This window comes from Delphinapterus leucas, chromosome 10, assembly GCF_059928025.1.
Source record: "Delphinapterus leucas isolate spDelLeu-1000000601 "Yukka" chromosome 10, BTC_Dleu_Yukka2, whole genome shotgun sequence".
Taxonomy (NCBI): Eukaryota; Metazoa; Chordata; class Mammalia; order Artiodactyla; family Monodontidae; genus Delphinapterus; species Delphinapterus leucas.
The window spans coordinates 72095393-72110762 of record NC_143138.1 but is presented as its reverse complement, the minus strand read 5'-3'; positions in this window follow the sequence as shown (position 1 = coordinate 72110762).

Sequence of the window (15370 nt, the reverse complement as noted above, 5' to 3'; positions counted from 1 at the left end):
TATTATTATACTTTTATAACTGAAAAAAATACAATAAATATTTTTAAAGTAAAATGAAATACTACAGAATGTAACATTCCATAATAGTCTTGCAAATTTCAGAATTGTTTTCTTTCATCTTCTTGGGGGTCTTCCTGAGAATTAATAAAGGCGTCTTCAGCACTTAGAGCCCCCAGATACGGGCACACAGTGGAGCTCAATAAGCAGCTGTTGCTGCTCCTCACTTTTTCTCTTTTAACAGTGATGGCGATGTCAGTGATAGTAATAATGATTATCATGTTGCTACAGGCATATAATATAGGAAAATAAAATAGAAAATAGCCACAAAATCAGGACAGACATGTTTGTTGAAAAGTTTTTTCTATGAGTTGTTATGAATAGAATGCCCCATTCATTGTCTTTACTTCTGGAACTCTTTAGTCTTTTAGATTCTAAAAAATGGTAAAAAAAAAAAATGCATTGGTGGCTCATTTTTTATTAAATTTCAATTACAAATATAATATAAGCTCCTTGAATCTGCACAATAAAATGTCAGGTAGATAGTGACAGTCAGAAAACTTGAAGTCAAACTTTCAGTGTGTTTCATTCCAAGGACTGATATGAGTCTCATACCTGAGGTTTGAGGAAATGTTTTTTTCCTCTATAAGAGTTCTCTCTTCTCTACTTTCTAATGCATCATTTCTTATTATGCTCTATCTTGTGTGTGGAGTCTGTCATTTCCTTTTTAAAAAAAATTCTCTATGGTTTTTCCTCAATCCCACATTTCAGTGCAATATTTCTAGTTTTTTAACTCTGTAAATCAATGGGTTAGAAATGCCCTTCAAGGTAGTAATGCTTTTTGTCACGCAGTCAGCTGACTGCTTGCCAAATAAATCATGGTGTGATATATTATTTCCAGTTGCTATAAATTTTCAATATTTAGTGTATCAGTCATACTAAGTCGTGATTCAGTTATTTAATTTCACTTATGTCTGTATTTTAGATGAGAATCCTTTTCCCCATTAGTAGATTTTAATTTCCTTCTCTTTCACAGTCAAATTCCAAGCATGCCGTATAAAACCAGCCACAGAATACACACATGAACAAACCGTTTTTGTATTTGCAAGTAGACTGAAAAATATACACTGGTAAACTATATCTGAAATTACAAATTCGTCTATTTAAATGACGTTTTTGTTTTCTAATACTTTAGATCACTTTTATCACTATTGCTTTGGTAATTTGATTCCCAGATATGAGACAAACATATCTAGGTAACTCTCTGTATTGTATTGACATATGCTGTTTACTGGGAGCTTAAAAAATCTCACAAGTGGTCTTCAGAAGTGAAAAAAATAAATTGTTCTGAATTCAAGGCTATGTCTACACCCTGATTAATGTATTACTACTGAAACTGCTTTCTGAAACTCTGTTTTGTTAATATTAAAAAAACAATTTTCTTTCTCTTCTTTTTTACCAACAGGACACAAAAATCGCTTCATTGGAGCGAAACATAAGGGATCTTGAGGATGAGATCCAGATGTTAAAAGCCAATGGTGTGCTGAACACTGAGGACCGCGAAGAAGAGATAAAACAAATAGAGGTTTACAAAAGTCACTCCAAGTTCATGAAAACCAAGGTATGGTCCACAATTATAAACTTTTATATTCTTAGTGTGACTGGAAAGTTATGGTTTAAATACATGCTTTCCCCAGATACCCACATAATCTGCTTTATGTGATATATGAAATATATGGACAATAAAGAAGAATGAAGAAGATTTTTAGTTCAGAAGCATGGATTCCAGAAAGAAACCAGGGAAAGCTTTTGGTAGAATTTCTACTTACTGAGGGGTTCAGGATTTCCTAATGATTTCTTTGGTGTCCCTCTTTCATGGAAATTAACATTTATTTTTAATAGTCCTGTCTCTTCCAAATTTTTTGAGTTTTCATAAGTTTGCTATTTTTAAAAATTTCAATCATTGCCCAATTTTTGGCCCATCCCTGGAAGGTGATTGTCTTAAGACGTGTTGATCTTGGCTTAAAAGGTGTTGATCTTGGAAGCCAATTTAACTGATTTCAAAGGTATGAAGGTTTTAATGTAGTATTTAAGAGAGAACTGATTTTGAGTCCCAATGCTGAAATTATTCAATGTCTGTAATCCTCAGTTTCTTCATCCATGAAATATGGATAAGAAAAAGAAAATGCCTTCATCGTTGGGTTGCTTTGACAATTCCAGGAGATTATGCATTTAAAGCACTTAGTCCCTTGAGTGATCTCTAAAACGCATTCAATAAACGTCAGCCATTGTTGTTGAGAGTGTTGTTATTACTGTTACCTGTTGGTGTGGAATATTTATGAAATATTGTTAGAGTAATATGTTCCATTATTTTATATCAGTATTGCCAGTTTTAAAGAATTTGGTTTGTATTTTTCAAAATGAAACCTTGGGTTGCAAATGGACCAATCATCTGAAAATCTATTATTTTTATATATGCATAATTATTAAATTTATGAACAGCCTAATAGGCCTTTTGAGACTTTGAAATGCTTTTATTTATTCCTCTATTTAAGCTATCTTCTTTGTGAAGATAATAATCACACCAGTTAAAAATTTTTTTTTTTTCCTACCACTTGCTCTTAAATACCCCTGTTCTTATTGTAGGTTTTACTACTGTTTGTTGCTTTATAAAACACTACAGAGTTAAGAGTGATGCAGACTTCTGTGAGAAAGCACTGGGAGTTGAGAGGAAAAATGCTTAGATGATGGTTATGATTTTTATCAGTTGTGAAATACATGCATAGTCATTGCAGAGAATTTTCAAAATTAGAGGAAATAATATCTAGCATCTGCTTCACTGTGTGTGTTTGTATGTGTGTGTGTGTGTGTTTCTCTAGGAAATAAACAAAAACTATGCTTACTTCTGCCAGCTTCCATCTGTTAGTTGAAGTTGAGATTGTGACTAAAAATTTGTATCAAGGAGCAGAGATAAGAAGAATGTCCAGTGTAGTTGAATATAACCCCTTCCTTTCAGAGATGACCACAAAATGCAGAGCGGGTTTCCCTGCTCCGTCCTCCCTTCTGGTTTCTTTATTGCAGTCCTTCCTCATAGAGAGCTGAGCCGATGTGCAGCAAGCACAGTAGTAGGGTGGCCTGCAGACAATGACCAGATCACTCTAGGAATGAAGACCAGATGCACAGATATGAGTGAACTCATGGAGTTTGGGGGAAATTATTGTTTTGGCTGAAACTTTTCCTCCGCATCCTGTCCTGTTATTCAGCAGTGGGAAATAGTTCAAGCCACTTCTACAACTGAAAAGGCAATGAAATTTGTTAACTCTGCCCCTCACCATAGATTGTGTCCAGGTGAATAAAACATGTATATGGTCTTCAGCAAGCAAGTCATGACCTTTATTAACCCATAGTCTTCTGAGACACCATCAATCCTTGAGCTAGTTTTAACGTTTATGGTTAGTTACTTTCAAGGGTTCCCAAAGTGGTTAGGTCAGAAGGATGTTTGAGGAGAGAAATGGAGTTAGGTGAAAAGAGTGCAGGCTGAGGACTAAAGCAGACTCTGGCAAATCTCTAGCCTGCCCTTTAGCTCCATGGCCTTGAGGAGTGACTTAAGTCACTCAGCCACATTTTCCTCTTCTGTAAAGTGGGGACAACAATGTAAATCTTAGAGGGTGACTCAAAGTGTTAAATGAAATAATGTAGTTAAAGCACCTGGTTCAAAAAAGTAGCTAATAACAATATCCATTATTATTGAAGACATATAACCAAATATAATAATAATTATAATAATAATAGTAATATAAATGTTATATTTAACTTGACTAACAGGGAAAAAATGGATTTCTAAGAAATATAAATAAAAATGATTTCTTATAATATCATGCAGATATCTCTTATAGACTGATAAGAACATTACCTAAAAAGTACTAGTAAGAGTTAGTTTTTAATATTTTCTCCATTGAAAGGATATTTTTATTGGATTGAACTGTAACATTTATTGCTTATACCTCGTATCATTACCTCAGTTGCTTTTTTTTCTTACCTTTCCTACTTTTGAGAGGGTAGTGTGATTCCTTATTTAAGCCTGGGTGTGGTTGAACAGGTCTATTAAGACATAGTTATTGCTAAGCGTTTAGTCCTGAGTGCTTGTGTTTTGTGCTTTGTGAGATCCCTTAGGCTGTGTGAACTGATTCTAGTTGGGTGAATAATTTATCATGGAACTTGTTAAATTTTAGAGGCATAGACTGATATCCTCTAAAATGGGATTGCTCTCATAGTTCATGGTCCATTGTAGCCTATTTGGATAACTTTTCTACAAAGCTTATATGAATATGTTGCTTATCAACATCATCACACATATCCGAGGAGTTAATTTTTACAATAGTTGGTTACACACATTGACAAGAAAACTGTTTAGTGTCACCAGTGGAGTCTCTTGAATTCTTTTGTTTGTTCAGAGTTATATGGATAAAGCTTTCAATATTGGATTTTGAGCTCTGTGGTCCCCAAAGGGGCACTAAAAGTGGTGCACGTTTAAAGTATTTCCCATTTCCCAATACTGACCACTTAGTTGGGAAGGTAAGAAATGTACTCAAAATACTACCCTGAAGATTTGATGGGAGGAGAGTCCATTTCTGGCTGGAGTAATGCAAGTTGTGTAAGTTTAGTGTTAGCGGTTTTTTTTTTTTGTCTAAATAATCAGATTGGTAAGACTACATTGACAGGTCTGGTGAAGAATGCACACTCAAATCAATGTCTGAGCAAACCTAGAAGGATAAGTGAAAATACCATTCCACCCCCAACTCCACACAGATAAGGAAGTAGGAAGAACTCAAGTCTATGTGAAATGATAGGCTTTTCCAAAAGAGTAAAGAAATACTAGATTTAAACTGCGAAAATCTAGAGGCTCTAAAACATACATGGGAAATGGAAATGTAGTTGTTAAACTTATTGGGTTTACTGTGATAGAAGCAGTGATAGAAATGGAAATCATAAGGTGACTTTGGATCCTGTCTGGCTAGAAAATGCTAGGTTTGAGGCAGGGACAGTTGACTTTAGAAACTTGTTTTAATAGTTCATAAAGACTCGAAGGGTCATGGTAGAGGAACATTTCAGAAATTCTTATGAAATGCTGCACAAGAGGGGCAGTGGAACTCTTTGGAAACCAAACCTGAATTTGCAGCTAAATATTGTTACTTCTTCTTGCTGCTTGTAGTGAATACGTAGAAAGCTTTTGAGTGCCCCAGAGAACTTTTCTTTCACCAGGTCCTTTGGAGAGGCACCTTCAGGCTGATCACTGTTTATAAAGGTGCCAGGCTTAGAGGTGCTCTTTAATCTGAGCATTTCTTTAATAGAGGTCTAAATGTTTTCTATCATGATTACTTGGAAGCTTATTATTTTTTTAAATTGAAAAAAGGTTTAAAAATTCAGCCTAATCATAAAAAATAGCTCCTATAATATCTATGTTCTTGTTTGCTTTTTTTTTTTTTTTTTTTTTTGCGGTACGCGGACCTCTCACTGTTGTGGCCTCTCCCGCCGCGGAGCACAGGCTCCGGACGCGCAGGCTCAGCGGCCATAGCTCACGGGCCCAGCCGCTCCGCAGCATGTGGGATCTTCCCGGACCGGGGCACGAACCCGTGTCCCCTGCATCGGCAGGCGGACTCTAAACCACTGCGCCACCAGGGAAGCCCGTTTGCTTATATTTTTGAAGTTTTAGCTGAAAATTATTTTTATGACCCATTGGTAATAAAATTGACTCAGCATTTGATTCCTCTTCATTAACAGGGCATGATCTCAATCAATCTCAATCTCAGTATGCAACTATTTGCTCCAAATAGATAATAAAGGCAGCTAATAATAATTCTTATGTACAGACTCATTTTCAGAAATAGAAATAAGTTGAAATAGATAATTTTAAATGTTTCAATGAAAATTTGACATGGAAACAATGTTGTATGAAAAGGAAGTGCTGCTTGCATTAATTATTAAAATGAATAAAGAATGTAGCTGGAGGGAAAGAAAGTATTTTAAGTAGCCATGTGAAATGGCATGCGCCTCCAGTTTGATGTTGAGCAGATGGCTGGGACTGGTAGGTCCTCTTGAAAGCTTTGTGATTAAATTAAGTAGCAGTGAAGACCTAAATTGCTTTTATAAATATGACATCATAGAATAAACATGACATAACATTTTTGGAATAATAGAAGGTGAATTGCAAAAAATGTAAAAGCAGAGTTTGGAATCTCAGCTTGTGCAAAGGCAGGGATACCAGACATAGTCAGCCAGGATTGAAATCCATGCATCTTGCAAGCCCTTTGGCACATGCACGTTGTCCCTGAGAACTGAGGCGCTGGGAGACCTTCCTAGCTGTGCAACTCTCCCCTGTTCGAAACTCCAGTTTCTACCCCCTACTCCCAAGGCATAGAGGAATCAGACTGTGAGGGCAAAATCTAAGAGGTAGTGGAAAGCATGAGTTACCTTCAGGAGCACTGTTAAGCCTTTAAGAATGGAATGTACCATATAAATAATTGTTTTTCTAGTAGGGAAAGAGTGATGGCATCCCCTGTTCTATACAAGGTTTTGTTCCTAGTTTCACACATTTTTCATTTACTGGTCCCAGTACTTCTACATTTGCCACTCCCTCTGTTTTCAGAGTTTGCCAAAGATGCCACTCTGATGTCTTAGATCTCCCCCTTTATTCTGAATTTGTAACACATTTTCTTATTAACCTCTGATGGATTACAAACCTAACAACCCAAACTGCATGATAATAAGCATATCACTTTCTAGACTTGAGGGCCATATCTGCAGTGAAAAAGAAGCTGTTTTCTTTGGCAAAGTAGTTTTTTCAGGGTGTTAGTTGTGTCACAGGCATAAGTGGTGGAGGAATTTTCAGACGAGATGAAGTGTGCCTGATGTCCACATGGACTTCATATAAACCATGTGATGTAATTCCGATAGGCTTTTCTTCTTGCCATCACGGAGACAGACCTTCCCCAGCCTCAGTTCTCATGTGTGTTAGATTGCGTCACTTTCCATTTTTATTGAGTTTATGGTTATAAAAGAAGCCAAAGGCATACTTTTATGGAAGAATATGATTTTTTACCCTGTAACTATGTTCCCCTTAGAAAAGCCTTTTTCTGTTATTGTCTGCATAAAATATTTATTTAAAATTTACCTTATGGCAGTGATAGTCTGAAAGCTATTTAAAGCAGCTGCCTATTCAATATTTATAGACTGAGATAATTTTATCATTATCAATCTATTTTTATTGAATAAAGTAGGTGTATATAGACCCTGCCATGTCTTCCTTCCTATTAAATACCATTCCATTGATGTTAATTTCATTCAAATTCCTCTCTCAGTACCCTACTCCCACATGAAGTTTCTACTCTGAAAATTTTTAGAAGTTAGCACAAAATAGGTTTGTTTGTTTGTTTGTTTTTACTATAAACATCATCTTTGTTAAGGCATGTAGAGTTGAAAGTTTTTTTAGCTTTATTTTCAGATAAATCAGTTTCATATGTGGAATCAACTATATACTGTGCTGTCACCTACAAGTGCATGTGATCTGGGGCTGTACCCCCTGAGAAGAGTGCCGATCATGCTGATCCTACAGATTTAATTTTATAATTTTGTGTAATCCTAATCCTGATTTTCCCTCATTTTATTTATATTCTGTTCTTGTGTGAGAGAGATAAAGAGAGGGGTGGGGAGAGGACTTACTTTGTTCTGGCTAAAAATCATAGATTCATCATTTGTTAAATTATAAAGAAATAATGTATTTCATGGATTGCACAGACCTGAGCAGTGCCACCACCTGGTCCCACATACCCAAAGCATGTTGATAAATCTATCACAATTCTTTTGCAGTGAGCCTTTTAGCATACTCAGAATCCTTCTCAAGAATGACTTCTGGCCAGCCACTACCAAATCTTCAGATTTGGCAAACAACATGAAACCTATTTGTCCCCCGATCTAGTCTGATGTCTCCCTGCAAATGGGGTTCCATATCGACCTTTCTAGTAAATGCTGCACCCTGAAAACTTCTGAAGATGGGAGGTCTCAGTTCTTTTTAAGCATGCCACTCTGTTCATGCTCAGTAGTTATTGTCAGTAGCTTGCTTCTTATTTAGCTAGTTTTAGTTGTTGAAAACAAAAATGCTGGATCAAATAGAGTTTAAAAACATACAATTTAAAATGTACTTATGAACTTTCAAGTTAGAAGGAATCTGAAGGGCCAAAATTAAGCCAAGGCAGGAGGCTGGAGTGATAAGCAGAGCACTGATCCTGTCTTCTTGTTGGCATTTGCTAGACAGGTGAACTTGAACTTTAGTTTTCACAGTCACAGGGACACTAAAGGAAAGTGACAGAAGCCTAAGTCTGCTCAAGATGAGGAGTCAAATAGGAATCCCACTACCACATAGAGCTGGGATCCCAGATACCTACACTCTTAGTGCAGGGATAAAGTAAAAGTAAACTCCCCACTCTATTCTCCTCCCCCTTAGACTAAGGGGTTCCAGGGAAAATTATTTATCTATCTATTTTAAAACTTTGAGCCAAGAGAAAGGTGAAAAAACTAGCTTTGAGAATCCATAACCACAGCTGGCTCTTACGCAGATGTGCAGTGTGAGGTGATCCCAAAACTTTAAGTATCGAATTTAGTTTAAAGGGGCCTTTGCTTGGTTGTGCCCCAGGTATTGGCAGAGACAAATGCTCTCAAGGACCACATGTTCACCTTAGACCTCAGTGGTTTTCTCCAGATAAAGTTCCAAAACATATGAGTAAAAAATATTAAAAAATTACAAAACCTACAAGAAAGCAAGCCACCATAAGTGAAAGCCAGTAGAAAGAATAAACAGCAGAACCAGAAAGCAAGGACTTCAGAAATTGAAATTTTAAGGCAAACCCTCTGAAATAAATATGTTTAATATGTTTAAAATATAAAAGGAGTTGAAAATATGAATAAAGGGCAAGACCAAGCAAATTTAAAAAGAACCAAATAAAATGTCTAGAAATGGGAAAATATAAAAATGGAAATTTAAAAGTTTGATAAATATGTTTAACTGCAGAGTGGTCATAGCAGAAGAGAAATTTAATAAACTAGAAAACAGGGCAGAAGAAATTAAATAAAAGATAAAAAGATGGAATACATGAAAGATAAGATACATAGAAGATAGAATAAGAAGCTGTAGCGCAAGTCTAATCTGAATTCTCCAGAGAAAGAGAGATGGAGTGTAGGGACAGTCACTATTCAGAAGCCACATTTGAAGAGATGAAAGCTGAGAATTTTCCAAAACTGATGACAGGTATCAGTCCACAAATTCAGGAATCTCAAAATACCCCAAATAGGATATAAATAAAATGAAATCTATTTGCATAAAAATAAAGCCATAAAATCTTAGAGGCAAAGAAAAAGTCTTAAAAAGCAAAACATTTGTCCAAAGGAGGTATATGAATGGCTAATAAGTGTATGAAAAGATGTTTGATAGCATCTTAATAATCAGAGAAATCAAAACCATAATGAGATACCACTTCATACTCACTGGAATGGTAATAAGTAAAAAGACAGATAATAACAAGTGTTGATGAGAGTATGAAGAAATTAGAACTCTGGGGTTGCTAGTGGGGATACAAAATGGTATAGTCACTTTGGAAATCAGTTTAGAAATTCTTCAAAAAGCTAAACATATAGTTACCATGTGGCCTAGCAATTCCACACCTATGTTTATACCCAAGAGAAATAAAAACACACAGACTTGCACATGAATGTTCTTACCAGCATTATTCATAATAGCCAAAACGTGGAAACAACCTAAGTGTCCACCATGAGATGAATGGATAGAAACAATATGACATCTTCATACAGTGAAATATATTCAGCCATAAAAAACAATGAAGTACTGATACTTGGTACAACATGGATGAATCTTGAAACGTGCTATGTGAAAAAAGCCAGTCACAAAGTACATATATTATGAGAGTCCATTTATATGAAATTCCCAGAAAGGGCCAATCCATAGAGACAAAGTAGATTATTGGTTGCCTGGGACTTGGGCGTAGGGGGTGAGGAAAGGAGAGTGACTTCTAATAGTTACAAAGTTTCATATTGAGATGATGAAAAGGTTCTAAAATTTGCTTATGATGATGGCTGCACAATTTTGTAAATATACTAAAAACAATCACCTGTATGCTTTAAGCAGGTGAATTGTATGGCATATAAATTATATTTCAATAAAGCTGTTAAAAAAAGGCAACTAGGGCTTCCCTGGTGGCGCAGTGGTTGAGAGTCCGCCTGCCGATGCAGGGGACACGGGTTCGTGCCCCGGTCCGGGAAGATCCCACATGCCATGGAGCGGCTAGGCCCGTGAGCCATGGCCGCTGAGCCTACGCATCCAGAGCCTGTGCTCCGCGACGGGAGAGGCCACAACAGTGAGAGGCCCGTGTACCGCAAAAAAATAAATGAATAAAAAAATAAAAATTCCCCATTACCTTTAAAGGAATGAATTTGGAGTTAGAGCTTGACTTCTTAATAGCGTCTGTTAGGCAGAAGGTGGAATAATATGCTCAATGTGCTGAGAGAACATATCTCTTAACCTAGAAAATTACTTTTAATAGTCAGCAACAATATTCATAAAAAAAAGAATAAAGTTGAGATATTTGTAGACCAAAATTGAGTTTGCCACCAAAGGAAATTTTAAATGATGCATTTCAGGCACGAGGAGATTCCTAAAGGAATATCTGAGGTGAAAGAATGAATAATGAACAAAGGTAGTGACAAATGTGGGGGTAAATCTAAACAAACATGGCCTGTAAAAAAAATGATGAGTGAAAAACAAAACAGGAAAGAGCTAAAATATATGATGACAATGTGAATGTCAAGACGATGGTGACTGGACTTAAAGTGTCTCAAGGTCCTTATATTATTCAGAAAGAAGATAAGCATAGATTGACTTTAGACTTAGATAAATGTAAGCCTGCTGTGATTTCTAGGGTAATACCCTAACAGTTAGAAATAAATAAAACAAACACATTAAATAAGTATAAAAGTATAACTTTTAAAAGAGTAGAGGCAAAAAAATAGAATGAGAAAAAAAGTCATTCAAAACAAGGCAAGAAAGAAAAGAGAAGAAATAGAAATGGTAGCATATATAGAAAGCACAAAGATGGTTGAAATAAATTCACATGTATCCACAATGATAATGAATGCCCCACTAATTTTATAAGATAGGATAAAAGAATCTGGGTATATGCTATTTACAAGAAACTTCTCCAATATAAGGTTAAAGATACACCGAAAATGAAAAAAACACACTGACCAAATACCAATCATAAGAAAGCTGTTGTAGACTTTGAGGCAAAGAAACCATTTGAGAGCTGAAAAATTTGCAGAGGTACAAGGAGGAATTGATTATTTCACCATTATAGTGGGTGGTTTTAACCCACTCTCAAGTAATCAACAGATGAATCACATTAGAAGATCAAAATACAGAAGACTTAAACTACCCAATTGAAAGTGTTATCAAATGTCATGCACATAATACAGAATATCGCACCCAACAATTGTTGGATCCATATTCTTTTCAAGCACATAGTAAACAGAGTACATTTATGATAACTGACCACATACTGTGCATTAAGCAAGATACACCAGATTTCAAATGATTAGTATAGAACAGGCCATGTTCTCGGTTCACAGAGCAAGTAAGAAATAAAAACCACAGAGATAACTAGGAAACATCTATATATTTGGAGATTAAGAAACAGCTAAATTATTCATGGGTCAAGAAATAAATCATAATGGAGATTGGAAAATATTTAAGACTGAACAATAATGTCAATACTACATATCAAACTAGGGAGAGTGAGCTAAAATGATACTGACAGGAAAATTTATGGTCTGAAGGCTTATACATGGAAAGAAAAAAGTATGAAAATTAGTGAGATTAGATTCCAACTTAAAGTTAGGAAGAGAAAATAGAATAAATCCAAGGAAAGTAGTAAGAAGAAAATAATTTAAAAAGGAGAGCAACAATTAATGAGATAGAAGATAAAAATGTTGGATGATCAACAGAACCAAAATTGGCTCTTTGAAGAGATTATTTAATGGGACATGCTTCTGCTGAGATTCATCAAGAAAAAGTAAAAATGAAGACTGTTAGGAACGAGAAAAAAGATAATCATAGATGCCATATGGTAGTTCTATTTGTAGTTTTTTAAGGAACCTCTATACTGTTCTCCATAGTGCCATAGATATCAAAAGATAAATGGGTTTTATGAAAACTTCCTGCCAATAAAGGTGAAAATTTAGCTGAAATGAAACAATTTTAAATGAAAAACAGTTTCTCAAAATTGATTCTCATAATTAGAAGTATGAATATTCCTATAATCATTAAAGATGGTTGAAGTAAGTAATGGTCTTTAGAGAAAGAAAACACCAGCTCTGGATAGTTTTTCTGGTGATTTCTAGTGAACATTAATGGGAAAAAATTAGTAATTTTACATAAACCATTTCAGAACACATTAAAAGAAGGAACACTCCCTACTTTATTTGGAAGGCTAAATTGATACTAAAATCTGACAAGGAAAGCTACGAGATAGGAAAAGTACAAATCAATCTTACCCATAAACATAGAAAAGATTCTGATAAAATATTAGCAAGGTGAATCCAGTAACATATAAAAAAATACTGCATCATGATGAAGTGAAATTGTTCCTAGTAATGCAAAGGGAGAGTAATATTTTTAAAATCCATTAATATAATTATAACATATTAAAGGTGAAAAATGTGATAAATCATGAGATGCAGAAAAATGTTTGATAATATTAAACATTCCTTAATGATTAAAAAAAACAACTCTTGGCAAAGTTGTAATAAAAGGGAACTTTCTAAAACTTAAGAGTACCTATAAAAAGCTAAAGCAGACATCGAAGTTAATGATGAAACATTGAAATTCTTCCCTTTAAGACCAAGAACAAGACAGAGGAGCCACAATTTCCACCAGGCCTCTCTGTCTTTCTTAATGGCTTGACCATGGGCTGGTATGGGCTTCCTCACAGCCTGGTGGTCGCAGGTTGGTTGGACTTCTGTCTTGGTGGTTGGCTTCCAGTGGGAGGAAGCTGAAGTTGCCAGTCCTCCTACAGGCTAGGGCTAGAACAGGCATATGACACATGCTGCATTTAGCTGGTTGAAGCAAGTCACAGTCCAGCCCAGGTTCAAGAGGGTGGTGAATAGACTCCTCCTCTAGTTGTGAGGAGCGGCATGTGTGTACAAGTAGGAGGAAATTGGTGACATTCATTTTTGGAGATCATCGACCACAACTCCTACGAGACTGGCAAAAATGTGAAAGGCCAGTGACATATGATATTGTCAAAGGCATGGAGTGATTGATACATTTACACACTGCTTGTGACCATGAAAATTAGTATAACTGCTTTAGAAAACACTTTGGTGTTATCTGGTGAAGTTGAAGATGTGCATACTATGTGGTCCAGCAATTTAACACCTAGGTTATTTTTACTATGTGTACCAGATGGTATGTATAAGAATGTTTAGAATAGCACTTTTTGTAATAGCAGAAAGCCCTGGAAGCAAACCCAAATGTATATCAACAGCAGAATAGACAAATTTTAATGAAGTCTTACAATGGAATACTGTACTTCATTGAAAATGAACAAATCACACGTACAATAACTTGATATAATCTCCAGGACGTAAGATTGAGTAGAAAAAAGCAAAGTGCTAAAAAAAATACACAGTGCAAATAAAGTTAAAAACCATGTAAAACTAAATAGTGTATTATTTACAGATGTAATAAATATATGGTGAGCCTGAAAGACAAGCAAGAAAAGGACAAACACAAAATTTAGGGTGGTAGCTATTTCCAAAGTGGGAGAGAAGGAGATAGAAATGGGTTGGGATATGGGTAATTCTAATGATCCTTTTGGTGAATTGAATGATGGATGTTTCTTGTATTATTTTTCTATGTTATATGTATTTTATGTTCGTGTCTTCTTAGTGTTTAATGTGAGAAAAAAAAACCCTCAATGCTTACTTTTTTTGGGGTGAGGATTCTTTTCTGTCAAATGATGCCCTTGAATGATCATTTCCATTGTGGAGTAGCAGAGAAGGTCCAGGTTCTGTCTTGGGTAATTACCTTTGTCAGCTCCCTGTTGACACTTCTGAGGACTATGGTCAGTAGACTTTGTGGTTTCTTGGATGAGTTGTAGGTTTGACCAGGAAGCCTTCATTCCACTGTAAAGCTTGGTTCTCAGTGGTGTGGAAGGTAGAAGGCAGGCTGCTGACCTTACCTTTCCTATTTTCTACTCTGAGTCACCTTTAAAGAGCCTCCCCAGACCCCTAAGACTGAGTGACTCTCAAGCCATATTTTTAAGCAAACTCATGGTCTGCCTTGTTGGATGAATGATCACTGGTTCTTGGAAATTAAGAGAATTCAGTAGTTCTCAAATGTAAAGAGTAGGAGCTGCGGCTCTAAGTTTTTGTAATTTCATTTTTCACAGATTGATCAGCTGAAGCAGGAGCTTTCAAAGAAGGAGTCAGAACTTCTTGCCTTACAAACAAAGCTTGAAACTCTTAGCAATCAGAATTCAGATTGCAAGCAACACATTGAAGTGCTTAAAGAGTCGCTTACTGCCAAAGAACAGAGGGCTGCCATCCTTCAGACCGAGGTAAGGCGCTGTTTCAGGACTTTGGGCAGCAGACATTGAGTTGATAGAAAATATCCTATCTGAACAGCTTTCTTTTCAAGATCCCTTATCCAAATCCTTGGGGCCAGATACATCTTGGATATCAGATATATTGGGGATTTGGGAAAGGTCAGATCCATTGCAAGTATCATAGATTGTATAACACTCCCAATGGGGTTGCAGCAACATCGCATAAGCAAACATATGGATATTTCTGCAGAAAAAAATTTTCTTACACTAAAGTAGAGTAAATAAAGACTATATAAGGAGCCTTCTGTTGGTTCGTGTTAGGTTGTGCCACCAAAGGAGTTTGCTTCACACTTGGATTTTTTTTTTTTCATTTTTCAGAGTTTTTTCGCAGTTGGGAACCATAGATAAATGATTGGATCTGAAACGGTTTCATTTTATCAAAAATCATAAAAGTGTCAGGGTGTCATCTACCTTACTTTACTGTGTATCTGTGTAGGCCCCCCTCCTGGCACCCTTGGGTTTCTCACATCCTAAGCAGTATCCTCAATTTTCAAGATTCTTTTACCCATTGAAGAAAGCTGATATTGTGTTAGTTTCTTAAATGAAATGTGGTTTGTTATTTCTTATTCATACTAAGAGAAAAAACGCAAATACATGTTGCTATCCTATTTTCTTGCTTCTCATTGGATTATATCTCATTGTAA